General features: G+C 50.4%; 7 non-coding genes across 7 annotated transcripts; 6 read left to right on the top strand and 1 right to left on the bottom strand.

The window, feature by feature from the left end:
• Positions 1–240: 240 nt before the first annotated feature.
• On the bottom strand, positions 241–323 carry trnal-caa (transfer RNA leucine (anticodon CAA)). Its single transcript has one exon. It is a non-coding gene; the product is annotated as a tRNA-Leu (tRNA).
• Positions 324–3,733: 3,410 nt separating this feature from the next.
• Positions 3,734–3,843, top strand: trnal-caa (transfer RNA leucine (anticodon CAA)). The gene is made up of 2 exons: positions 3,734–3,771; positions 3,798–3,843. It is a non-coding gene; the product is annotated as a tRNA-Leu (tRNA).
• A 328-nt stretch (positions 3,844–4,171) lies between these two features.
• Positions 4,172–4,244, top strand: trnak-cuu (transfer RNA lysine (anticodon CUU)). The gene has a single exon. It is a non-coding gene; the product is annotated as a tRNA-Lys (tRNA).
• A 12,955-nt stretch (positions 4,245–17,199) lies between these two features.
• Positions 17,200–17,290, top strand: trnar-ucu (transfer RNA arginine (anticodon UCU)). Its single transcript is given in 2 exon segments — positions 17,200–17,236; positions 17,255–17,290. It is a non-coding gene; the product is annotated as a tRNA-Arg (tRNA).
• Positions 17,291–19,207: 1,917 nt separating this feature from the next.
• trnar-ucu (transfer RNA arginine (anticodon UCU)) lies at positions 19,208–19,298 on the top strand. Its single transcript is given in 2 exon segments — positions 19,208–19,244; positions 19,263–19,298. It is a non-coding gene; the product is annotated as a tRNA-Arg (tRNA).
• Positions 19,299–21,215: 1,917 nt separating this feature from the next.
• On the top strand, positions 21,216–21,306 carry trnag-ucc (transfer RNA glycine (anticodon UCC)). The gene is given in 2 exon segments: positions 21,216–21,252; positions 21,271–21,306. It is a non-coding gene; the product is annotated as a tRNA-Gly (tRNA).
• Positions 21,307–23,510: 2,204 nt separating this feature from the next.
• trnav-uac (transfer RNA valine (anticodon UAC)) lies at positions 23,511–23,583 on the top strand. The gene has a single exon. It is a non-coding gene; the product is annotated as a tRNA-Val (tRNA).
• Positions 23,584–27,099: the final 3,516 nt, after the last annotated feature.

Below are 27,099 nucleotides of genomic sequence, written 5' to 3'. Positions count from 1 at the left end.
CGCGAAGAGGAAGTGGTGCCGAATATGCCCCAGGAGCAAGGACACTAAAACGACGAACGTGTACCGAGGGTGCCTCGTACACGTGTGTGGCGAGTGCGCCCCCAGCTACTGCCCGCGCTGCGCTCGGACCTAAGTATCTGTCGACCTTACGATCGCTGCCGTTGCCGCCGTTGCCTTGCCGCCGCCAAAAATTTCCTGTGTTGTGTTTTTTTTATTTTTTATATTTGTCCAAGAAGCTTATACCAGGAATGGGATCCGAACCCACGAGGGCCACCGCCCGTCGGATCTTGAGTCCGAAGCCTTAACCGCTCGGCCATCCTGGTGAAAGCCTATAATGGCGTTGCTCGCTTGTAAAAGGGGTGTCGGTCGGTCGGTCGGTCGCCGCCGCCGCCACGCTACTATTTTGAATAAAGAATGCGACAACGCCGAAAAGAGAAAAATAATATATAGATATTTTTTTAAATGCTATTGTGTCAATTTTTATTTTATTTTAAATAATAAGGATGAAAAAAAAAAAAAAAAATTATGTCCTTACGATGAAGAAGTAGAGTGAAAGAGAGAGAAAGAGAAAGAGAGAGAGAGAGAGAGAGAGAGAAAGAGAGAGAGAGAAAGAGAGAGAGAAAGAGAGAGAGAGTAAAACGGGCGCGTGCGCAATTGCGACACCTGCAGGTCAAGCCGGGGAGGTGGCATGGCTTACTAATGATAATACTTACAGGGGGCGGTGTATCAGCGTATCGTTGTGGCCGAGCGGTTAAGGCGACGGACTCCATATCCATTGGGAGTTTACCCTGCGTTTCAAAAATGCTACTCGAACCTGTTAGTCGATATTCATTGACCAATTTTACCTCGTAGACTTTGCCTGCAATTGCTCTTCCAATCGTCCCTGGGTGGGCTCGAACCACCAACCTCCCGGTTAACAGCAGAGCGCGCTGCCCAATTGCGCCACAGAGTCATACAGCCCACATGGTATAATAATTGCGACTCTACAAGCCGCAATATCTTTTTTTTTTTTTAAAGCGAGCCAGCAACATTCGAAAGTTCAGCCCCTGTCCAATCAACTGTGTTTAATGGAGAGCGAGGGCATCAATCTTTCTACCTTTAAGCTAAATCCCCTGTACCAATGTAGCTATAAAAAAACTGGAAGTTTTTCAATCAATCGACTCTCGCCAATTTATTGCGCACTCAATATACTGCAGTTAATCTGGATATTGAGGAAAAATTGCAAGATAATGTTATTTGACATAATGCCGATGTATTTGCTTACTTTTTCAAGCACACTTGGCAATTGAACCTCGTTCAGCAGTGCCTTTCATCAGATAGTAAAGCGAGCAGACTTTCCATTGTAAAAAACAAATATGTTCTCTCACCATTAGCGACTCATTGCGCCACAGAGCCCATACATCCTTCCATGATGCTCATTTCCACAAACGCAAAACACGGTTTTCATCCAAAATGGGTCCACATCAGTCATTCCTTGCCAACAAACTGAGAATCAAAAAGTGGACTGCTTGCCATTACAACCCTTGAAATCTTGGTCATAAATTTTCTTCTGTTTGAACCGAAAGAAGAAGAATTAAACCCTCTGTAACAATGAGATTGCAACTATTTCACTCAATTCTCATCACCTGTTAAAGTCATCTCTTTATATGTACTCTACATAAATGGAAAGACTTCATCTAGTGTAAGGTTGCCAAAGCATTTACTTTGTACTGATTTTTGGAACGTTATCTTCGAGATAAGGGAGCTCAATGTCAGCATCGCTGAAATGTCCAAGGTGTCAGGGTCAAGGTAAACTCCTACCTAAGCGTAAGCAAATTTGGTCTACAAGTGGAGGAATGGGTTCTAATCCCACTCCTGACAATGGGTTTGTCCTATATTTGACCTCATTGCAAGTGTAGGGGAATGGAGATGGACATTCCACGGCCAGATAACAGAAAATCTCTCTTTGAACATTGGGGGGTTTTCTTTCTCCCTCTCTCCCTCACCGCAGGGAGCCGCTGTGACTTTGGCGATAACAGACCTTCTCCCCCACAGTCTTACAGGAGGACGCCCCGATGAAAACTATGTTTTATGTGATTATGCCATGAATGTTTGTCCGAATCAACTCCGTACACCTCATGTTTCACCTTGTGTTACGTATTTTTCCACTGTTTAAGGTTTTATATTCCCAATGCTTTAACTCGAGTGCCCATCACAGGTGAAAGAAGATGTAAAATGTATCTACCTCAAGGAATAATGTGCACAAACTGCCAAAAGTGTTTAACGTGTCGTCGCAGTAGCGCCCGCCCCTTTCGCTCCCAGCGTGCCCTGCGGCGCTAGGTGACAAAAAGACGCTCCGAGCTTGGAACGCTCTCTTCTCCTCTCTTCTCTTCTTGCTCTCTTCTTCCTTTTTTTTTGTTCAAGCCTTTGTCTATCTCTTTGAAGCCGTCTCCACGGACGAGCCTGTTTACTTTTCCTTTGTCTCAACAAAGCGTCCGCCACGTGGGTCGACAAGACTAGGCCAGCCTCATCGCCCCCCTGAACTCTGAAAACACCTGGAAACACCTGGAACTAAGCTTAAGCGCTAAACCGGACAGAGACTTTCTTTTCTACTTCGCTTCTACTATTTTTGAAGTAATCTACGCCGTTTACGTGGATCAGCGCTACGTTCTCATCTGAGTAAAGGCCGCGTGAGGAGCTAACACGCAGCTAAAGCGTTCTACCGCTAAGGAACTCCCGGACATCGCCACGCGCCACCTCGCGCCACCGCTGCCGCCCCGCGTCACGGACATCGCGGCACGCCACTGCCTTCGCCCGCCACACCGCTCCACGCGCCGCCTCGCGCCACCGCTGCCGCCCCGCGTCACGGATATCGCGGCACGCCACTGCCTTCGCCCGCCACACCGCTCCACGCCGCTGCCTCGCCACGGATCTCGTCCGCGGACAAGGACCAGCCGGACCGAGTTCTACAAAATCGTAAGCCGACTTCAGTGTGCGGTTCTTTTGTGGCGTGATTTGGGTAGAACTCAGCTGTTCCTCCTCCCTTAGCTTCTCACTTTCCCTCTTTTTGATATAGATTAGCATAGACACGTTTGATTATCAAAGGCAAAACCCTGGTTTAACATTATCTGCATGAAATCTGCTGTTAAATCTGATATAACATCACCTGTGATTTACCTGTGCGCATTTCTGCTCCGGTGCCCTTTTTGATTGCCCTTTTGATAAATAAACTACACGAAAGAGTTATTGACTATTGTTTGTTTGATTAGACTATGCGTAAGTCCCTGAATCGTGAAACACCCTTCAGACCTTTTAACGAGCGCGATTAAGGACCGTATCTTAGCTTTTTGGGTTTTACCCTGGTGCCCCGTCTTGTCTCGTTTCTGCTAAGAAATCTTCCTTAATCGTAAACTGAATACCTGTAGTTTGAGACCCTACACAAGGATGTGAATAGCCTGTTGGCTCCTGCTTCACTAAAGGTTCTATATCCATTCAATACACAGCTTTCTTGGATGCACTACTGCTGTTACGGCTCTCGACTGACATCTCAATTGCAATAGACTTTAAAACGAAGCATTAGCTTGATGTGGACTTTTAAAGGACGCAGTAGTTTGATGTGACAACAACCACATCAAACTCCTTTAAAAAGAGACAGCAGTTTGATGTGTTTTTTTACCAAAGTATAGGTACGGTCATTTGTGCTACTGTAATAACGGATCTGATTCTGTATACTCACAGTTCACATAAATAAAGTGTCAGGATGGCCGAGCGGTCTAAGGCGCCAGACTCAAGGTAAACTCCTTCCTCGCCACAGGGGATTCTGGTCTCTGAATGGAGGTGTGGGTTCAAATCCCACTCCTGACAAAAAAAAAATATTTCCTTTGGAAAGGAAGCCATTTTTACACCCTAATTTACAAGCACATGTGTGACAATGGATGAAAAATTGTCGTATTGGCTTAAGATTTCAAATGAAGTGTTACTTCCAATGATGAATTGTGATGTGATGGCCAATCTACTACGTAGATGCTGTACTGTCAAAACATTGAGTACATTCAGAGTGAACTGTATCATATGTCTTATACTGTAATTGTGACCACTCACTGAGAAATTAAAGTGACAGATTAATTTACCAGACTTAGTACTGAAAAATTCTGGGTTTTCATTATGACCTTTTTTGCCTTTTGGGCAGCCAGCCTGGCTAGCTCAGTCGGTAGAGCATGAGACTCTTAATCTCAGGGTCGTGGGTTCGAGCCCCACGTTGGGCGGAGTTGATTTTAAGCTTTATGGACTGCTTGCCATTACAACCCGTGAAATCTTGGTCATAAATTTTCTTCTGTTGGAACCGAAAGAAGAAGAATTAAACCCTCTGTAACAATGAGATTTGAACTATTTCACTCAATTCTCATCACCTGTTAAAGTCATCTCTTTATATGGACTGTACATAATTGGAAAGACTTCATCTAGTGTAAGGTTGCCAAAGCATTTACTTTGTACTGATTTTTGGAACGTTATCTTCGAGATAAGGGAGCTCAATGTCAGCATCGCTGAAATGTCCAAGGTGTCAGGGTCAAGGTAAACTCCTACCTAAGCGTAAGCAAATTTGGTCTACAAGTGGAGGAATGGGTTCTAATCCCACTCCTGACAATGGGTTTGTCCTATATTTGACCTCATTGCAAGTGTAGGGGAATGGAGATGGACATTCCACGGCCAGATAACAGAAAAACTCTCTTTGAACATTGGGGGGTTTTCTTTCTCCCTCTCTCCCTCACCGCAGGGAGCCGCTGTGACTTTGGCGATAACAGACCTTCTCCCCCACAGTCTTACAGGAGGACGCCCTGATGAAAACTATGTTTTATGTGATTATGCCATGAATGTTTGTCCGAATCAACTCCGTACACCTCATGTTTCACCTTGTGTTACGTATTTTTCCACTGTTTAAGGTTTTATATTCCCAATGCTTTAACTCGAGTGCCCATCACAGGTGAAAGAAGATGTAAAATGTATCTACCTCAAGGAATAATGTGCACAAACTGCCAAAAGTGTTTAACGTGTCGTCGCAGTAGCGCCCGCCCCTTTCGCTCCCAGCGTGCCCTGCGGCGCTAGGTGACAAAAAGACGCTCCGAGCTTGGAACGCTCTCTTCTCCTCTCTTCTCTTCTTGCTCTCTTCTTCCTTTTTTTTTGTTCAAGCCTTTGTCTATCTCTTTGAAGCCGTCTCCACGGACGAGCCTGTTTATTTTTCCTTTGTCTCAACAAAGCGTCCGCCACGTGGGTCGACAAGACTAGGCCAGCCTCATCGCCCCCCTGAACTCTGAAAACACCTGGAAACACCTGGAACTAAGCTTAAGCGCTAAACCGGACAGAGACTTTCTTTTCTACTTCGCTTCTACTATTTTTGAAGTAATCTACGCCGTTTACGTGGATCAGCGCTACGTTCTCATCTGAGTAAAGGCCGCGTGAGGAGCTAACACGCAGCTAAAGCGTTCTACCGCTAAGGAACTCCCGGACATCGCCACGCGCCACCTCGCGCCACCGCTGCCGCCCCGCGTCACGGACATCGCGGCACGCCACTGCCTTCGCCCGCCACACCGCTCCACGCCGCTGCCTCGCCACGGATCTCGTCCGCGGACAAGGACCAGCCGGACCGAGTTCTACAAAATCGTAAGCCGACTTCAGTGTGCGGTTCTTTTGTGGCGTGATTTGGGTAGAACTCAGCTGTTCCTCCTCCCTTAGCTTCTCACTTTCCCTCTTTTTGATATAGATTAGCATAGACACGTTTGATTATCAAAGGCAAAACCCTGGTTTAACATTATCTGCATGAAATCTGCTGTTAAATCTGATATAACATCACCTGTGATTTACCTGTGCGCATTTCTGCTCTGGTGCCCTTTTTGATTGCCCTTTTGATAAATAAACTACACGAAAGAGTTATTGACTATTGTTTGTTTGATTAGACTATGCGTAAGTCCCTGAATCGTGAAACACCCTTCAAACCTTTTAACGAGCGTGATTAAGGACCGTATCTTAGCTTTTTGGGTTTTACCCTGGTGCCCCGTCTTGTCTCGTTTCTGCTAAGAAATCTTCCTTAATCGTAAACTGAATACCTGTAGTTTGAGACCCTACACAAGGATGTGAATAGCCTGTTGGCTCCTGCTTCACTAAAGGTTCTATATCCATTCAATACACAGCTTTCTTGGATGCACTACTGCTGTTACGGCTCTCGACTGACATCTCAATTGCAATAGACTTTAAAAAAAAGCATTAGCTTGATGTGGACTTTTAAAGGACGCAGTAGTTTGATGTAACAACAACCACATCAAACTCCTTTAAAAAGAGACAGCAGTTTGATGTGTTTTTTTACCAAAGTATAGGTACGGTCATTTGTGCTACTGTAATAACGGATCTGATTCTGTATACTCACAGTTCACACAAACTAACCCTTTAAGCGCCAAAGTCGCAGAAATGCGACTTTACCGTACAAGGAAATTTATGAAATAATAGTAGAAAATGAATAACTTCAGTCATTGGTCGGTTCGGTGCAACTTCCTCTTATTAGCCAGGTATGATCCAGGGCAGATCCGGTAAGGAAAAAATGGCTGGAGGAAGTACACGTGGCATGCAATTTACAGCAGATTCTGACTCTGAAGGGTATTATCTCCCCGAGAGTGACGATGGATTTCCAAGTGGAGATGAAGGGACTTCGAAACAACGGACAGGTGCAAAGGACAGACGGAGGCAAGGAACCAGTGGAACCAGTGGCTGTAGTAAAACTTGCCCGGTGGATGAGAGCTGGGACATGCTGAGAGAGGTCGAGGTATTTGAGGCATGGATCAAACCTTTTGAAGACCCAGTTGGCTACACAGGAGAGATGGATCTGACGGATGCTAATCCATTTGATATTCTGTCACTCTTTCTGACCGATCAGTTTTGGACTTTCATTACTGATGAGACAAATAGATATGCACATCAGTGTATGGCACCTATGATTCTGAAGCCACATTCAAGATTTCTTGAGTGGTATGATGTATCAGTCACCGAAATGAAAGCTTTCTTCGCTTTGCATCTCTCCATGGGCCTTGTTGAGAAACCTGAAATCGAGGATTACTGGGGAACATTTTGGCTTACACAAACGCCTGGATTTGGAAATGTAATGTCAAGAAACAGATTTGAAATCATTCTTTCGTTCTTTCATTTTGTCAACAATAATGATTATGTGAGAACAGGCGAGCCCGGGCACGATAAACTGTTCAAAGTCCGCCCAATAATAGATTTGATTATTCCCAAATTTGCAGCAGTTTACAGTCCAATCAAGGAGCTTTCTTTAGATGAAATGACAATAGCTTTCAAGGGGAGATCTTCACTAAAATGTTACTCTCCGAATAAACCTGACAAATATGGCTATAGAGTGTATGCCCTGAGTGAAAGCTGTTCAGGGTATGTTTTGCGCTGGTCAATGCACACTGGACAGTACAAAAATAATGCAAGCAACATCAGTGCAACACACGCAGTTGTCCGTGAGTTGGTTTCTCCCTTTACGGGCAAAGGACACGAGATTTACATGGACAGTTACTATACCTCGCCTGTAATTGCAAATGAATTAGCAGATTTGGAAACTGGACTGTGTGGGACGGTAAGGATTACCAGGTTGGGGATGCCAAAATGCCTTGGTAAAAGTGTCTTACAGCTGAAAAAAGGAGATGACCCAGTTTTTTGCAGAAAGGGAAAACTCCTGGCTTGTGCTTGGCACGATACTAAACGTCTCACCATGTTGTCCACAGTCCATGGAAATGATTGTGTTCAGAGGAGGATCCGATCCAAGACAGATGACACTGGCTTCCGTGACATCAAAAGACCTGTATGTGTCGACCAGTACAACGCCTACATGGGTGGAGTGGACACTGCTGACCAGAGGATGAAGACATACCTCTTTCCACACAGGTCCCGGAAATGGTATCATCGCATATTCAATGCCATTATAAGCATAAGTATTGTCAACTCACACATCATATACACCAAATCCACTCCAGGCCCACACAAACCTTTAAAGGTTTACATTCAGAACATTATTGATGCATTACTGGCTGATCACTCCAAAAAACAAGAAAGGCGCTCAAGACCGGAGGGTGAAATGCCACAGAGACTCACAGAGCGTCATTGGCTTTGTCAAGCAGAGGGACGTCCAGACTGCGCCGTGTGCTCTGACCGCTCTCGTACCAAAGGCAGGCGGCAAACAAAGTACAGGTGCCGTCAGTGTGGCGTTGGCCTCTGTGCGGTTCCATGCAACGAGAGATACCATACGCTAAAAAACTTTAAATGCTGTCATTTGGATATGTAAAAGTGCAGGGTACCTTGACCCTGGATGGACATCTTTTCTGTGATGGCTCTCTCCTTTCTTCACTGCTTTCTCCACAACCTGCCTGGCACCAATGATGGATGTATAAGTTGGAAAAATAAAAAAAATGAAAAAAATACATAATAAATACCGTGTTTGTCATCATTTGGTCAGAACTTGTAATCAGGGCCCGAGTTTGAAGATGTGAGCAAAAGGGGTGAAAATGGGTTAAAATGTGAAAAAACACCAAAATGAGCAAAATGAAATAATCCCCCATCATCAGTGCACAGTTTGCCCCCAGAAAAGCACTCCCCTGGGGCCTGGAGGTGATCTGACCACCAGAATATAGTACCATATACCCCTGCTGGACTTAGAAAAAAAACCGAGCTTCCAGCCAATAGTACACTATACCCGAGGGACTCTGTCGTTTTTCGGCAATAGTACACTATACCCGAGGGACTCTGTCGTTTTTCGGCAATAGTACACTATACCCGAGGGACTCTGTCGTTTTTCGGCAATAGTACACTATACCCATCGACTCTGTCGTTTTTCCGGGCCGTAGTACGAAGTTGTGAGCAAAAGGGGTGAAAATGGGTTAAAATGTGAAAAAACACCAAAATGAGCTAAATGAAATAATCCCCCATCATCAGTGCACTGTTTGACCCCAGAAAAGCACTCCCCTGGGGCCTGGAGGTGATCTGACCACCAGAATATAGTACCATATACCCCTGCTGGACTTAGAAAAAAAACCGAGCTTCCAGCCAATAGTACACTATACCCGAGGGACTCTGTCGTTTTTCGGCAATAGTACACTATACCCGAGGGACTCTGTCGTTTTTCGGCAATAGTACACTATACCCGAGGGACTCTGTCGTTTTTCGGCAATAGTACACTATACCCGAGGGACTCTGTCGTTTTTCGGCAATAGTACACTATACCCATCGACTCTGTCGTTTTTCCGGGCCGTAGTACGAAGTTGTGAGCAAAAGGGGTGAAAATGGGTTAAAATGTGAAAAAACACCAAAATGAGCTAAATGAAATAATCCCCCATCATCAGTGCACTGTTTGACCCCAGAAAAGCACTCCCCTGGGGCCTGGAGGTGATCTGACCTTCAGAGTATAGCACCATATGCCCCTGAGGGACTTAGAGTAAAAACCGAAATAGTACACTATACTCGAAAAATTTCAAAGTGTGGTTAAGAGTACCAAGGGCACGGGCTTCCATGTCAGAGTACCAAGGGCACGGGCTTCCAGGCGGCTGCCCCTAAGGGGTTTAGCCCGCGAGGGGGTGCTTAAGGGTGGGTCCCCGGGTTCGGAGGGAGAGCCTGGTCCCCGGTGGTCATCCCCGGAGTCCCGGAGCCCAGGACCCGGGGAAGAGTGTGCCCGGGTCGGGGCTGAGTCTGGTGGAGTGGGGGGGTGGCCCTGGAGGTGCTCCAGGGGCTCCAGGGGTTCCAGGGGGTGCTCAGTGGGGGCCATGCCCAGCCAGAGTTGCCCTTCCCCGGGGTGAGTCTGGAGGAGTGGGGGGTGGCTCTGGAGGTGCTCCGGGGGTTCCAGGGGGTGCTCGGCGGAGGCCATGCCCAGCCAGAGTGGCCCTTCCCCGGGCAGAGTCTGGGGAGAGTGGGGGGTGGCTCTGGAGGTGCTCCCGGGGCTCCAGGGGTTCCAGGGGGTGCTCAGTGGAGGCCATGCCCAGCCAGAGTGTCCCTTCCCCGGGGTGAGTCTGGGGAGAGTGGGGGGTGGCTCTGGGGGTGCTCCGGGGGCTCCAGGGGGTGCTCGGCGGAGGCCATGCCCAGCCAGAGTGTCCCTTCCCCGCGGTGAGTCTGGAGGAGTGGGGGGTGGCTCTGGAGGTGCTCCGGGGGCTCCAGGGGGTGCTTGGTGGAGACCATGCCCAGCCAGAGTGGCCCTTCCCCGGGGTGAGTCTGGGGAGAGTGGGGGGTGGCTCTGGAGGAGCTCCAGGGGTTCCAGGGGGTGCTCGGCGGAGGCCATGCACAGCCAGAGTGGCCCTTCCCCGGGCATAGTCTGGGGAGAGTGGGGGGTGGCTCTGGAGGTGCTCCGGGGGCTCCAGGGGGTGCTCAGTGGAGGCCATGCCCAGCCAGAGTGGCCCTTCCCCGGGGTGAGTCTGGAGGAGTGGGGGGTGGCTTTGGAGGGGCTCCAGGGGTTCCAGGGGGTGCTCGGCGGAGGCCATGCCCAGCCAGAGTGGCCCTTCCCCGGGCATAGTCTGGGGAGAGTGGGGGGTGGCTCTGGAGGTGCTCCGGGGGCTCCAGGGGGTGCTCAGTGGAGGCCATGCCCAGCCAGAGTGGCCCTTCCCCGGGCATAGTCTGGGGAGAGTGGGGGGTGAATCTGGAGGTGCTCCGGGGGCTCCAGGGGGTGCTCAGTGGAGGCCATGCCCAGCCAGAGTTGCCCTTCCCCGGGCAGAGTCTGGAGGAGTGGGGGGTGGCTCTGGAGGTGCTCCGGGGGCTCCAGGGGTTCCAGGGGGTGCTCAGTGGGGGCCATGCCCAGCCAGAGTGGCCCTTCCCCGGGCAAAGTCTGGAGGAGTTGGGGGTGGCTCTGGAGGGGTTCCAGGGGGTGCTCGGCGGAGGCCATGCCCAGCCAGAGTGGCCCTTCCCCGGGCATAGTCTGGGGAGAGTGAAGGGGGTGGCTCTGGAGGTGCTCCGGGGGCTCCAGGGGGTGCTCAGTGGAGGCCATGCCCAGCCAGAGTGGCCCTTCCCCGGGGTGAGTCTGGAGGAGTGGGGGGTGGCTCTGGAGGAGCTCCAGGGGTTCCAGGGGGTGCTCGGCGGAGGCCATGCCCAGCCAGAGTGGCCCTTCCCCGGGCATAGTCTGGGGAGAGTGGGGGGTGGCTCTGGAGGTGCTCCGGGGGCTCCAGGGGGTGCTCAGTGGAGGCCATGCCCAGCCAGAGTGGCCCTTCCCCGGGCATAGTCTGGGGAGAGTGGGGGGTGGCTTTGGAGGTGCTCCGGGGGCTCCAGGGGGTGCTCAGTGGAGGCCATGCCCAGCCAGAGTGTCCCTTCCCCGGGCAGAGTCTGGAGGAGTGGGGGGTGGCTGTGGAGGTGCTCCGGGGGCTCCAGGGGGTGCTCGGCGGAGGCCATGCCCAGCCAGAGTGGCCCTTCCCCGGGCATAGTCTGGGGAGAGTGGGGGGTGGCTCTGGAGGTGCTCCGGGGGCTCCAGGGGGTGCTCAGTGGAGGCCATGCCCAGCCAGAGTGTCCCTTCCCCGGGGTGAGTCTGGAGGAGTGGGGGGTGGCTCTGGAGGTGCTCCGGGGGGCTCCAGGGGGTGCTTGGTGGAGGCCATGCCCAGCCAGAGTGGCCCTTCCCCGGGCAGAGTCTGGGGAGAGTGGGGGGGTGGCTCTGGGGGTGCTCCGGGGGCTCCAGGGGGTGCTCGGCGGAGGCCATGCCCAGCCAGAGTGGACCTTCCCCGGGGTGAGTCTGGGGAGAGTGGGGGGTGGCTCTGGAGGGTCTCCGGGGGCTCCAGGGGCTGCTCGGCGGAGGCCATGCCCAGCCAGAGTGTCCCTTCCCCGGGGTGAGTCTGGAGGAGTGGGGGGTGGCTCTGGAGGGTCTCCGGGGGCTCCAGGGGCTCCAGGGGGTGCTCAGCGGAGGCCATGCCCAGCCAGAGTGGCCCTTCCCCGGGGTGAGTCTGGGGAGAGTGGGGGGTGGCTCTGGAGGTGCTCCGGGGGCTCCAGGGGGTGCTCAGTGGAGGCCATGCCCAGCCAGAGTGGCCCTTCCCCGGGGTGAGTTTGGAGGAGTGGGGGGTGGCTCTGGAGGAGCTCCAGGGGTTCCAGGGGGTGCTCGGCGGAGGCCATGCCCAGCCAGAGTGGCCCTTCCCCGGGCATAGTCTGGGGAGAGTGGGGGGTGGCTCTGGAGGTGCTCAGGGGGCTCCAGGGGGTGCTCAGTGGGGGCCATGCCCAGCCAGAGTTGCCCTTCCCCGGGGTGAGTCTGGAGGAGTGGGGGGTGGCTCTGGAGGTGCTCCGGGGGTTCCAGGGGGTGCTCGGCGGAGGCCATGCCCAGCCAGAGTGGCCCTTCCCCGGGCAGAGTCTGGGGAGAGTGGGGGGTGGCTCTGGAGGTGCTCCCGGGGCTCCAGGGGTTCCAGGGGGTGCTCAGTGGAGGCCATGCCCAGCCAGAGTGTCCCTTCCCCGGGGTGAGTCTGGGGAGAGTGGGGGGTGGCTCTGGGGGTGCTCCGGGGGCTCCAGGGGGTGCTCGGCGGAGGCCATGCCCAGCCAGAGTGTCCCTTCCCCGGGGTGAGTCTGGAGGAGTGGGGGGTGGCTCTGGAGGTGCTCCGGGGGCTCCAGGGGGTGCTTGGTGGAGACCATGCCCAGCCAGAGTGGCCCTTCCCCGGGGTGAGTCTGGGGAGAGTGGGGGGTGGCTCTGGAGGAGCTCCAGGGGTTCCAGGGGGTGCTCGGCGGAGGCCATGCCCAGCCAGAGTGGCCCTTCCCCGGGGTGAGTCTGGAGGAGTGGGGGGTGGCTCTGGAGGGGCTCCAGGGGTTCCAGGGGGTGCTCGGCGGAGGCCATGCACAGCCAGAGTGGCCCTTCCCCGGGCATAGTCTGGGGAGAGTGGGGGGTGGCTCTGGAGGTGCTCCGGGGGCTCCAGGGGGTGCTCAGTGGAGGCCATGCCCAGCCAGAGTGGCCCTTCCCCGGGCATAGTCTGGGGAGAGTGGGGGGTGGCTCTGGAGGTGCTCCGGGGGCTCCAGGGGGTGCTCAGTGGAGGCCATGCCCAGCCAGAGTGGCCCTTCCCCGGGCAGAGTCTGGAGGAGTGGGGGGTGGCTCTGGAGGTGCTCCGGGGGCTCCAGGGGTTCCAGGGGGTGCTCAGTGGGGGCCATGCCCAGCCAGAGTGGCCCTTCCCCGGGCAAAGTCTGGAGGAGTGGGGGGTGGCTCTGGAGGGGTTCCAGGGGGTGCTCGGCGGAGGCCATGCCCAGCCAGAGTGGCCCTTCCCCGGGCATAGTCTGGGGAGAGTGGGGGGTGGCTCTGGAGGTGCTCCGGGGGCTCCAGGGGGTGCTCAGTGGAGGCCATGCCCAGCCAGAGTGTCCCTTCCCCGGGCAGAGTCTGGAGGAGTGGGGGGTGGCTCTGGAGGTGCTCCGGGGGCTCCAGGGGGTGCGCGGCGGAGGCCATGCCCAGCCAGAGTGGCCCTTCCCCGGGCATAGTCTGGGGAGAGTGGGGGGTGGCTCTGGAGGTGCTCCGGGGGCTCCAGGGGGTGCTCAGTGGAGGCCATGCCCAGCCAGAGTGTCCCTTCCCCGGGCAGAGTCTGGAGGAGTGGGGGGTGGCTCTGGAGGGGTTCCAGGGGGTGCTCGGCGGAGGCCATGCCCAGCCAGAGTGGCCCTTCCCCGGGCATAGTCTGGGGAGAGTGGGGGGTGGCTCTGGAGGTGTTCCGGGGGCTCCAGGGGGTGCTCAGTGGAGGCCATGCCCAGCCAGAGTGTCCCTTCCCCGGGCAGAGTCTGGAGGAGTGGGGGGTGGCTCTGGAGGTGCTCCGGGGGCTCCAGGGGGTGCGCGGCGGAGGCCATGCCCAGCCAGAGTGGCCCTTCCCCGGGCATAGTCTGGGGAGAGTGGGGGGTGGCTCTGGAGGTGCTCCGGGGGCTCCAGGGGGTGCTCAGTGGAGGCCATGCCCAGCCAGAGTGTCCCTTCCCCGGGCAGAGTCTGGAGGAGTGGGGGGTGGCTCTGGAGGTGCTCCGGGGGCTCCAGGGGTTCCAGGGGGTGCTCAGCGGAGGCCATGCCCAGCCAGAGTGGCCCTTCCCCGGGCATAGTCTGGGGAGAGTGGGGGGTGGCTCTGGAGGTGCTCCGGGGGCTCCAGGGGGTGCTCAGTGGAGGCCATGCCCAGCCAGAGTGTCCCTTCCCCGGGCAGAGTCTGGAGGAGTGGGGGGTGGCTCTGGAGGTGCTCCGGGGGCTCCAGGGGTTCCAGGGGGTGCTCAGCGGAGGCCATGCCCAGCCAGAGTGGCCCTTCCCCGGGGTGAGTCTGGGGAGAGTGGGGGGTGGCTCTGGAGGTGCTCCGGGGGCTCCAGGGGGTGCTCAGCGGAGGCCATGCCCAGCCAGAGTGGCCCTTCCCCGGGCAGAATCTGGGGAGAGTGGGGGGTGGCTCTGGAGGTGCTCCGGGGGCTCCAGGGGGTGCTCAGTGGAGGCCATGCCCAGCCAGAGTGGCCCTTCCCCGGGGTGAGTCTGGAGGAGTGGGGGGTGGCTCTGGAGGAGCTCCAGGGGTTCCAGGGGGTGCTCGGCGGAGGCCATGCCCAGCCAGAGTGGCCCTTCCCCGGGCATAGTCTGGGGAGAGTGGGGGGTGGCTCTGGAGGTGCTCCGGGGGCTCCAGGGGGTGCTCAGTGGAGGCCATGCCCAGCCAGAGTGGCCCTTCCCCGGGCAGAGTCTGGAGGAGTGGGGGGTGGCTCTGGAGGTGCTCCGGGGGCTCCAAGGGTTCCAGGGGGTGCTCAGTGGGGGCCATGCCCAGCCAGAGTGGCCCTTCCCCGGGCAAAGTCTGGCCGTGTGCGGGGTGGATGATCCCTGCTCCGCCTCACGCGAGTTCGAGACCGGCTGGGTGCCCTTTTATCCATGAGGCACTGCACTGCCTCCGGCAGCCGAGTTCGGGGCCCGGTGAGGGCTCCAGACTCCAGGGGCTCCGACCCGGAGCCTCCGACCCGCAGAAGGTGCTCCCTGGCCGGGCAAAGTCTGGCCGTGTGCGGGGTGGATGATCCCTGCTCCGCCTCACGCGAGTTCGAGACCGGCTGGGTGCCCTTTTATCCATGAGGCACTGCACTGCCTCCGGCAGCCGAGTTCGGGGCCCGGTGAGGGCTCCAGGCTCCAGGGGCTCCGACCCGGAGCCTCCGACCCGCAGAAGGTGCTCTCTGGCCGGGCAAAGTCTGGCCGTGTGCGGGGTGGATGATCCCTGCTCCGCCTCACGCGAGTTCGAGACCGGCTGGGTGCCCTTTTATCCATGAGGCACTGCACTGCCTCCGGCAGCCGAGTTCGGGGCCCGGTGAGGGCTCCAGGCTCCAGGTGCTCCGACCCGGAGCCTCCGACCCGCAGAAGGTGCTCCCTGGCCGGGCAAAGTCTGGCCGTGTGCGGGGTGGATGATCCCTGCTCCGCCTCACGCGAGTTCGAGACCGGCTGGGTGCCCTTTTATCCATTAGGCACTGCACTGCCTCCAGCAGCCGAGTTCGGGGCCCGGTGAGGGCTCCAGGCTCCAGGGGCTCCGACCCGGAGCCTCCGACCCGCAGAAGGTGCTCCCTGGCCGGGCAAAGTCTGGCCGTGTGCGGGGTGGATGATCCCTGCTCCGCCTCACGCGAGTTCGAGACCGGCTGGGTGCCCTTTTATCCATGAGGCACTGCACTGCCTCCGGCAGCCGAGTTCGGGGCCCGGTGAGGGCTCCAGGCTCCAGGGGCTCCGACCCGGAGCCTCCGACCCGCAGAAGGTGCTCCCTGGCCGGGCAAAGTCTGGCCGTGTGCGGGGTGGATGATCCCTGCTCCGCCTCACGCGAGTTCGAGACCGGCTGGGTGCCCTTTTATCCATGAGGCACTGCACTGCCTCCGGCAGCCGAGTTCGGGGCCCGGTGAGGGCTCCAGGCTCCAGGGGCTCCGACCCGGAGCCTCCGACCCGCAGAAGGTGCTCCCTGGCCGGGCAAAGTCTGGCCGTGTGCGGGGTGGATGATCCCTGCTCCGCCTCACGCGAGTTCGAGACCGGCTGGGTGCCCTTTTATCCATGAGGCACTGCACTGCCTCCGGCAGCCGAGTTCGGGGCCCGGTGAGGGCTCCAGGCTCCAGGGGCTCCGACCCGGAGCCTCCGACCCGCAGAAGGTGCTCCCTGGCCGGGCAAAGTCTGGCCGTGTGCGGGGTGGATGATCCCTGCTCCGCCTCACGCGAGTTCGAGACCGGCTGGGTGCCCTTTTATCCAAGAATCAACTGGAGTGTGGAGCTTCTACGGGCCTCCAGGGGCACTGCCGACCCAGAGCTGTGCCCCGGCTTCAGTTCTCTGTATCTCAGGAAGTTTTTTATTTATACATTTATTTCATCCATAATCTCTGGCGCCTAACTGATGAAAGGAACTGCTAAACTTGGTTCAATTACCACAGAATCCCAGTGTGCTATAGGCTGGCCACTGCTTGGTAGGAGTTTCCCGTACGTGAGTGACTGTTCCTTGCTTCCTTCACGCCCCGCTCAACCTCGTCTTCTTCTAAAGAGTTTGGCGCTGTCCTCAGAAGCTTTGGTCTTACTCAGCACCTGAGTGGCCCCACCAAGAGCAAAGGGCACACTCTGGACCTGCTAATGACAAAGCGGGTTAATATTTCAAATTACAGTGTGGTAAATGTTACTTTGTCTGATGGTTTCTGTATTTCTCCAGGTGCAATGAGTTTGCAGTCTTCTTTGCAAGACTCAGTTCAGAACATTAAAAATACCATTATTTGCAGATAACAAGCACGCAGCCAGCTAGACAACTGGAGTTAACCCATTTTGCATTTGTGGCTGACAAAACTTTCCAAGAGATCACCACAAGTCTGAATTCCACTACATGCTGTCTTTATGCATTGCCGACTAGATTTTTAAAGTCTATGGTGAGCAGTCTGTTGGCTCCAATCAATCAAAAAGTCAACATGTTGCTTGGATCTGGAATTTTCCCAAGATCCTTAAAACTGCAGTCATTAAGCCTCTCTTAAAGAAGAGCAGTCTTGATGCCACAGTGCTAAATAATTACCGGCCCATCTCAAACCTACTACTACTCAGTTGTCCATTCAAGTATGCAAATTATTTACAATGACAGAAAATGCGCTGCTGTTACAAATTGGAATAAGATGGAAAAGTATCCCTGCACACACAGATTAACTGCACTCTTTTCACTTTTTGATTCTCAGTTTGTTGGCAAGGAATGACTGATGTGGACTCATTTTGGATGAAAAACGTGTTTTGCGTTTGTGGAAACGCACCATGGAAGGATGTATGGACTCTGTGGCGCAATGGATAGCGCATTGGACTTCTAGGCATAATTTGCAAGGGCATTTAAAGGTTGTGGGTTTGAGTCCCACCAGAGTCGCTAATGGTGAGAGAACATATTAGTTTTTTACAATGGAAAATCTGCTCGCTTTACTATCTGATGAAAGGCACTGCTGAACGAGGTTCAATTGCCAAGGGTGCTTGAAAAAGTAAGCAAATACATCGGCATTATGTCAAATAACATTATCTTGCAATTTTTCCTCAATATCCAGATTAACTGCAGTATATTGAGTGCGCAATAAATTGGCGAGAGTCGATTGATTGAAAGACTTCCAGTTTTTTTATAGCTACATTGGTACAGGGGATTTAGCTCAAAGGTAGAAAGATTGATGCCCTCGTTCTCCATTAAACACAGTTGATTGGACAGGGGCTGAACTTTCGAATGTTGCTGGCTCGCTTTAAAAAAAAAGATATTGCGGCTTGTCGAGTCACAAATATTTAATTGGGCGGGCTGTTTGTCTCTGTGGCGCAATTGGCCAGCGCGCTCTGCTGTTAACCTGGAGGTTGGTGGTTCGAGCCCACCCAGGGAAGATTGAAAGAGCTATTGCAGGCAAAATCTATGAGGTAACATTGGTCACTGAATATCTTGGTGAAACAGGTTAAAGTAGCATTTAAGAGGCTCTGTGGCTTAGATAGTCAAAGTGCCTGTCTAGTAAACAGGAGATCCAGGGTTCAAATCCCAGCAGTGCCTTAATGATAGCCTTTCAAGCAAATCAGTTGTTTACATGTACAGAAAACCTTATCACCCGAAAGAGCTCTTACATTTTGCAATTAGAGATTGAAAAGTATCCCTGAATAAACAGAGTAAATGCACTCTTTTCACTCCTTGTTTCTCAGTTTGATGGTAAGGGTTGATTGAATGATTGATTGATTGATTGATTGATTGATTGATGTAGACCGTTTTCGGATGACTGTTTTGCTTTTGTGAAAAAGGGGAATCAGACAAAAGTTGCAAAGGCATTCAAAGGCTGTGAGTTCGAGACCCACCAAAGTTACTGTTGTAACCCCTGTTATCTACATTGGTAAATAGGAAAGCCTGCTTGTGTTATTAACTGATGAAAGGAACTGCTAAACTTGGTTCAATTACCACAGAATCCCAGTGTGCTATAGGCTGGCCACTGCTTGGTAGGAGTTTCCCGTACGTGAGTGACTGTTCCTTCCTTCCTTCACGCCCCGCTCAACCTCGTCTTCTTCTAAAGAGTTTGGCACTTTCCTCAGAAGCTTTGGTCTTACTCAGCACCTGAGTGGCCCCACCAAGGGCAAAGGACACACTCTGGACCTGCTAATGACAAAGCGGGTTAATATTTCAAATTCCAGTGTGGTAAATGTTACTTTTTCTGATGGTTTCTGTATTTCTCCAGGTGCAATGAGTTTGCAGTCTTCTTTGCAAGACTCAGTTCAGAACATTGAAAATACCATTATTTGCAGAAAACAAGCACGCAGCCAGCTAGACAACTGGAGTTAACCCATTTTGCATTTGTGGCTGACAAAAGTGTCCAAGAGATCACCACAAGTCTGAATTCCACTACATGCTGTCTTTATGCATTGCCGACTAGATTTTTAGAGTCTATGGTGAGCAGTCTGTTGGCTCCAATCAATCAAAAAGTCAACATGTTGCTTGGATCTGGAATTTTCCCAAGATCCTTAAAACTGCAGTCATTAAGCCTCTCTTAAAGAAGAGCAGTCTTGATGCCACAGTGCTAAATAATTACCGGCCCATCTCAAACCTACTACTACTCAGTTGTCCATTCAAGTATGCAAATTATTTACAACGACAGAAAATGCGCTGCTGTTACAAATTGGAATAAGATGGAAAAGTATCCCTGCACACACAGATTAACTGCACTCTTTTCACTTTTTGATTCTCAGTTTGTTGGCAAGGAATGACTGATGTGGACTCATTTTGGATGAAAAACGTGTTTTGCGTTTGTGGAAACGCACCATGGAAGGATGTATGGACTCTGTGGCGCAATGGATAGCGCATTGGACTTCTAGGCATAATTTGCAAGGGCATTCAAAGGTTGTGGGTTTGAGTCCCACCAGAGTTGCTAATGGTGAGAGAACATATTAGTTTTTTACAATGGAAAATCTGCTCGCTTTACTATCTGATGAAAGGCACTGCTGAACGAGGTTCAATTGCCAAGGGTGCTTGAAAAAGTAAGCAAATACATCGGCATTATGTCAAATAACATTATCTTGCAATTTTTCCTCAATATCCAGATTAACTGCAGTATATTGAGTGCGCAATAAATTGGCGAGAGTCGATTGATTGAAAGACTTCCAGTTTTTTTATAGCTACATTGGTACAGGGGATTTAGCTCAAAGGTAGAAAGATTGATGCCCTCGTTCTCCATTAAACACAGTTGATTGGACAGGGGCTGAACTTTCGAATGTTGCTGGCTCGCTTTAAAAAAAAAGATATTGCGGCTTGTCGAGTCACAAATATTTAATTGGGCGGGCTGTTTGTCTCTGTGGCGCAATTGGCCAGCGCGCTCTGCTGTTAACCTGGAGGTTGGTGGTTCGAGCCCACCCAGGGAAGATTGAAAGAGCTATCGCAGGCAAAATCTATGAGGTAACATTGGTCACTGAATATCTTGGTGAAACAGGTTAAAGTAGCATTTAAGAGGCTCTGTGGCTTAGATGGTCAAAGTGCCTGTCTAGTAAACAGGAGATCCAGGGTTCAAATCCCAGCAGTGCCTTAATGATAGCCTTTCAAGCAAATCAGTTGTTTACATGTACAGAAAACCTTATCACCCGAAAGAGCTCTTACATTTTGCAATTAGAGATTGAAAAGTATCCCTGAATAAACAGAGTAAATGCACTCTTTTCACTCCTTGTTTCTCAGTTTGATGGTAAGGGTTGATTGAATGATTGATTGATTGATTGATTGATTGATTGATGTAGACCGTTTTCGGATGACTGTTTTGCTTTTGTGAAAAAGGGGAATCAGACAAAAGTTGCAAAGGCATTCAAAGGCTGTGAGTTCGAGACCCACCAAAGTTACTGTTGTAACCCCTGTTATCTACATTGGTAAATAGGAAAGCCTGCTTGTGTTATTAACTGATGAAAGGAACTGCTAAACTTGGTTCAATTACCACAGAATCCCAGTGTGCTATAGGCTGGCCACTGCTTGGTAGGAGTTTCCCGTACGTGAGTGACTGTTCCTTCCTTCCTTCACGCCCCGCTCAACCTCGTCTCCTTCTAAAGAGTTTGGCACTGTCCTCAGAAGCTTTGGTCTTACTCAGCACCTGAGTGGCCCCACCAAGGGCAAAGGGCACACTCTGGACCTGCTAATGACAAAGCGGGTTAATATTTCAAATTCCAGTGTGGTAAATGTTACTTTGTCTGATGGTTTCTGTATTTCTCCAGGTGCAATGAGTTTGCAGTCTTCTTTGCAAGACTCAGTTCAGAACATTGAAAATACCATTATTTGCAGATAACAAGCACGCAGCCAGCTAGACAACTGGAGTTAACCCATTTTGCATTTGTGGCTGACAAAAGTGTCCAAGAGATCACCACAAGTCTGAATTCCACTACATGCTGTCTTTATGCATTGCCGACTAGATTTTTAGAGTCTATGGTGAGCAGTCTGTTGGCTCCAATCAATCAAAAAGTCAACATGTTGCTTGGATCTGGAATTTTCCCAAGATCCTTAAAACTGCAGTCATTAAGCCTCTCTTAAAGAAGAGCAGTCTTGATGCCACAGTGCTAAATAATTACCGGCCCATCTCAAACCTACTACTACTCAGTTGTCCATTCAAGTATGCAAATTATTTACAACGACAGAAAATGCGCTGCTGTTACAAATTGGAATAAGATGGAAAAGTATCCCTGCACACACAGATTAACTGCACTCTTTTCACTTTTTGATTCTCAGTTTGTTGGCAAGGAATGACTGATGTGGACTCATTTTGGATGAAAAACGTGTTTTGCGTTTGTGGAAACGCACCATGGAAGGAAGTATGGACTCTGTGGCGCAATGGATAGCGCATTGGACTTCCAGGCATAATTTGCAAGGGCATTCAAAGGTTGTGGGTTTGAGTCCCACCAGAGTCGCTAATGGTGAGAGAACATATTAGTTTTTTACAATGGAAAATCTGCTCGCTTTACTATCTGATGAAAGGCACTGCTGAACGAGGTTCAATTGCCAAGGGTGCTTGAAAAAGTAAGCAAATACATCGGCATTATGTCAAATAACATTATCTTGCAATTTTTCCTCAATATCCAGATCAACTGCAGTATATTGAGTGCGCAATAAATTGGCGAGAGTCGATTGATTGAAAGACTTCCAGTTTTTTTATAGCTACATTGGTACAGGGGATTTAGCTCAAAGGTAGAAAGATTGATGCCCTCGCTCTCCATTAAACACAGTTGATTGGACAGGGGCTGAACTTTCGAATGTTGCTGGCTCGCTTTAAAAAAAAAGATATTGCGGCTTGTCGAGTCGCAAATATTTAATTGGGCGGGCTGTTTGTCTCTGTGGCGCAATTGGCCAGCGCGCTCTGCTGTTAACCTGGAGGTTGGTGGTTCGAGCCCACCCAGAGAAGATTGAAAGAGCTATCGCAGGCAAAATCTATGAGGTAACATTGGTCACTGAATATCTTGGTGAAACAGGTTAAAGTAGCATTTAAGAGGATCTGTGGCTTAGATGGTCAAAGTGCCTGTCTGGTAAACAGGAGATCCAGGGTTCAAATCCCAGCAGTGCGTTAATGATAGCCTTTCAAGCAAATCAGTTGTTTACATGTACAGAAAACCTTATCACCCGAAAGAGCTCTTACATTTTGCAATTAGAGATTGAAAAGTATCCCTGAATAAACAGAGTAAATGCATTCTTTTCACTCCTTGTTTCTCAGTTTGATGGTAAGGATTGATTGAATGATTGATTGATTGATTGATTGATTGATGTAGACCGTTTTCGGATGACTGTTCTGCTTTCGTGAAAAAGGGGAATCAGACAAAAGTTGCAAAGGCATTCAAAGGCTGTGAGTTCAAGACCCACCAGAGTCACTGTTCTAACCCCTGTTATCTACATTGGTAAATAGGAAAGCCTGCTTGTGTTATTAACTGATGAAAGGAACTGCTAAACTTGGTTCAATTACCACAGAATCCCAGTGTGCTATAGGCTGGCCACTGCTTGGTAGGAGTTTCCCGTACGTGTGTGACTGTTCCTTCCTTCCTTCACGCCCCGCTCAACCTCGTCTTCTTCTAAAGAGTTTGGCGCTGTCCTCAGAAGCTTTGGTCTTACTCAGCACCTGAGTGGCCCCACAGAGGGCAAAGGGCACACTCTGGACCTGCTAATGACAAAGCGGGTTAATATTCGGCAGGAGTTATTAAAAGTTGGTTTAATAACTGTAAAGAGACTAAAAATCTTGGGAGATATACAAGATAAGCATTTGTAAAGAAACTTGGAAAGACCTTTTTTCCACATCAAATTTTACAGTTCTTCAACCACACATGAAGAGTCACCTGAACAGGGACTTGAACCCTGGACCCTCAGATTAAAAGTCTGATGCTCTACCGACTGATGGACGCATCATATGGCAATGGCATACAGTACATACATTGGCCATTCACTCACCTTAGCCAGCACAACAGCCCAGAGGCAGCCATGAAGACACGTGAAGAGGATCCATTGCGTTGTCAGTGCAGGCAAATAAATGAACCATTTTATTGTCACCACTTGTGCTTCTTCATGTTCCTCATTTGGTTTGTCTTGTCAAAAATAGGAATTGTACTGCAGCAATCATGACTCTTGTTCCAAGTTTTATTTCCAATTAGACCTCAACCAGAGCCACTGTCTGTCTGCAATTCACAGAAAGTGCTTCATAGTTGGATTGTAGTTTTAGCTTCGCCCCCACTTGAATTGAATATTTTTGTATGGGTACTTTCTTTGTGTGTGAGTATTTTTCATTCTGATCATTTTTGCCAGAGTTCATTTCTATACAGCTACTTTTTGCTAAGGTAACATTTTGATCCAAGTCGTGTCTACCCTTGCCCTCATGTGCTATGTCTGTGTGCATTTAATAGTGCAATTATTTGTAAAATGGCTTATGATTTTCATATTTTGGCTAATAAATAAAAGTAGATCCTGATTACCTAGTCTTGATCAATGTTCGTGTAGTTCTGCACCTTTATAATGTAGCTCCAATTTGAGCTATGTGAAAGACAGTTACACAAAAGACTTGCAAAACAAATAGTAGATTTACTCAACAGGGCAAATCAAAGAGAGCAGCCATGTAGGATGCAGGCACATGCTCTGTGGTTTCATTGTGTAGAGGTCATCACATCTGCTTTACACGCAGAAGGTCCTGGGTTCGATCCCCAGTGAAACCAGCTGTGTGTTTCATGCAAACTCTCATTGACTTTGAGCATGCTGTTGGTGCTTTAAAGCTCCATGACTTTACTGTGCCCCTCTTGCATACTGAAATAAAAGCTTCATCTGTTGAGCTCATATTGTGTTCAATAGCTACAGCGTACCTATCATCTTGTATCTTTCATTCAGTCCTCTAATTCTTTCAACAAGGTTTAAAGAAATGCGCTTTCTATGTTCTCATGCAGAAATCTGGGGATGAACCAGGGACTTCTAGATCTTCAGTCTATCGCTCTGCCAAATGAGTTATTTTGGTAAGGACAGCTGGTGGGTTCATGTCTTAAACAGGAACCTACTTATACACCCCAAGCATTTGATATTTGCTGGATGCCAATGGAAATGCGTGTGCACAATCTCTCTAGGTAACTTTGCTGTGGGTTGGTTATCAATCTGATATGATTTAAAACACACGTTCAAGGGTGTTTTTTACATAGGGGGACAATGTGAAGATTGTTGCGTCATTCCACCCCAAATTCTGTCAACAAGTCGGCAGGAGTTATTAAAAGTTGGTTTAATTAAAACCCTTTAAGCGCCAAAGTCGCAGAAATGCGACTTTACCGTACAAGGAAATTTATGAAATAATAGTAGAAAATGAATCACTTCAGTCATTGGTCGGTTCGGTGCAACTTCCTCTTATTAGCCAGGTATGATCTAGGGCAGATCCGGTAAGGAAAAAAATGGCCGGAGGAAGTACACGTGGCATGCAATTTACAGCAGATTCTGACTCTGAAGGAAATTATCTCCCCGAGAGTGACGATGGATTTCCAAGTGGAGATGAAGGGACTTCGAAACAACGGACAGGTGCAAAGGACAGACGGAGGCGAGGAACCAGTGGAACCAGTGGCTGCAGTAAAACTTGCCCGGTGGATGAGAGCTGGGACATGCTGAGAGAGGTCGAGGTATTTGAGGCATGGATCAAACCTTTTGAAGACCCAGTTGGCTACACAGGAGAGATGGATCTGACGGATGCTAATCCATTTGATATTCTGTCACTCTTTCTGACCGATCAGTTTTGGACTTTCATTACTGATGAGACAAATAGATATGCACATCCGTGTATGGCACCTATGATTCTGAAGCCACATTCAAGATTTCTTGAGTGGTATCATGTATCAGTCACCGAAATGAAAGCTTTCTTCGCTTTGCATCTCTCCATGGGCCTTGTTGAGAAACCTGAAATCGAGGATTACTGGGGAACATTTTGGCTTACACAAACGCCTGGATTTGGAAATGTAATGTCAAGAAACAGATTTGAAATCATTCTTTCGTTCTTTCATTTTGTCAACAATAATGATTATGTGAGAACAGGCGAGCCCGGGCACGATAAACTGTTCAAAGTCCGCCCAATAATAGATTTGATTATTCCCAAATTTGCAGCAGTTTACAGTCCAATCAAGGAGCTTTCTTTAGATGAAATGACAATAGCTTTCAAGGGGAGATCTTCACTAAAATGTTACTCTCCGAATAAACCTGACAAATATGGCTATAGAGTGTATGCCCTGAGTGAAAGCTGTTCAGGGTATGTTTTGCGCTGGTCAATGCACACTGGACAGTACAAAAATAATGCAAGCAACATCAGTGCAACACACGCAGTTGTCCGTGAGTTGGTTTCTCCCTTTACGGGCAAAGGACACGAGATTTACATGGACAGTTACTATACCTCGCCTGTAATTGCAAATGAATTAGCAGATTTGGAAACTGGACTGTGTGGGACGGTAAGGATTACCAGGTTGGGGATGCCAAAATGCCTTGGTAAAAGTGTCTTACAGCTGAAAAAAGGAGATGACCCAGTTTTTTGCAGAAAGGGAAAACTCCTGGCTTGTGCTTGGCACGATACTAAACGTCTCACCATGTTGTCCACAGTCTATGGAAATGATTGTGTTCAGAGGAGGATCCGATCCAAGACAGATGACACTGGCTTCCGTGACATCAAAAGACCTGTATGTGTCGACCAGTACAACGCCTACATGGGTGGAGTGGACACTGCTGACCAGAGGATGAAGACATACCTCTTTCCACACAGGTCCCGGAAATGGTATCATCGCATATTCAATGCCATTATAAGCATAAGTATTGTCAACTCACACATCATATACACCAAATCCACTCCAGGCCCACACAAACCTTTAAAGGTTTACATTCAGAACATTATTGATGCATTACTGGCTGATCACTCCAAAAAACAAGAGAGGCGCTCAAGACCGGAGGGTGAAATGCCACAGAGACTCACAGAGCGTCATTGGCTTTGTCAAGCAGAGGGACGTCCAGACTGCGCCGTGTGCTCTGACCGCTCTCGTACCAAAGGCAGGCGGCAAACAAAGTACAGGTGCCGTCAGTGTGGCGTTTGTGCGGTTCCATGCAACGAGAGATACCATACGCTAAAAAACTTTAAATGCTGTCATTTGGATATGTAAAAGTGCAGGGTACCTTGACCCTGGATGGACATCTTTTCTGTGATGGCTCTCTCCTTTCTTCACTGCTTTCTCCACAACCTGCCTGGCACCAATGATGGATGTATAAGTTGGAAAAATAAAAAAAATGAAAAAAATACATAATAAATACCGTGTTTGTCATCATTTGGTCAGAACTTGTAATCAGGGCCCGAGTTTGAAGATGTGAGCAAAAGGGGTGAAAATGGGTTAAAATGTGAAAAAACACCAAAATGAGCAAAATGAAATAATCCCCCATCATCAGTGCACTGTTTGCCCCCAGAAAAGCACTCCCCTGGGGCCTGGAGGTGATCTGACCACCAGAATATAGTACCATATACCCCTGATGGACTTAGAAAAAAAAACGAGCTTCCAGCCAATAGTACACTATACCCGAGGGACTCTGTCGTTTTTCGGCAATAGTACACTATACCCGAGGGACTCTGTCGTTTTTCGGCAATAGTACACTATACCCGAGGGACTCTGTCGTTTTTCGGCAATAGTACACTATACCCGAGGGACTCTGTCATTTTTTGGCAATAGTACACTATACCCGAGCGACTCTGTCGTTTTTCCGGGCCGTAGTATGAAGTTGTGAGCAAAAGGGGTGAAAATGGGTTAAAATGTGAAAAAACACCAAAATGAGCAAAATGAAATAATCCCCCATCATCAGTGCACTGTTTGCCCCCAGAAAAGCACTCCCCTGGGGCCTGGAGGTGATCTGACCATCATAGTATAGCACCATATGCCCCTGAGGGACTTAGAGTAAAAACCGAAATAGTACACTATACCTGAAAAGACTCTGTCATTTTTCGGCAATAGTACACTATACCCGAGCGACTCTGTCGTTTTTCCGGGCCGTAGTATGAAGTTGTGAGCAAAAGGGGTGAAAATGGGTTAAAATGTGAAAAAACACCAAAATGAGCCAAATGAAATAATCCCCCATCATCAGTGCACTGTTTGCCCCTAGAAAAGCACTCCCCTGGGGCCTGGAGGTGATCTGACCATCATAGTATAGCACCATATGCCCCTGAGGGACTTAGAGTAAAA

This window comes from Eucyclogobius newberryi, unplaced genomic scaffold, assembly GCF_026437365.1.
Source record: "Eucyclogobius newberryi isolate DKJ021-1_F unplaced genomic scaffold, fEucNew1.0.hap1 SCAF_83, whole genome shotgun sequence".
Taxonomy (NCBI): domain Eukaryota; kingdom Metazoa; phylum Chordata; class Actinopteri; order Gobiiformes; family Gobiidae; genus Eucyclogobius; species Eucyclogobius newberryi.
Note: the sequence above shows the minus strand (reverse complement) of the source record. Positions and strands in the feature narration are given on the sequence as shown.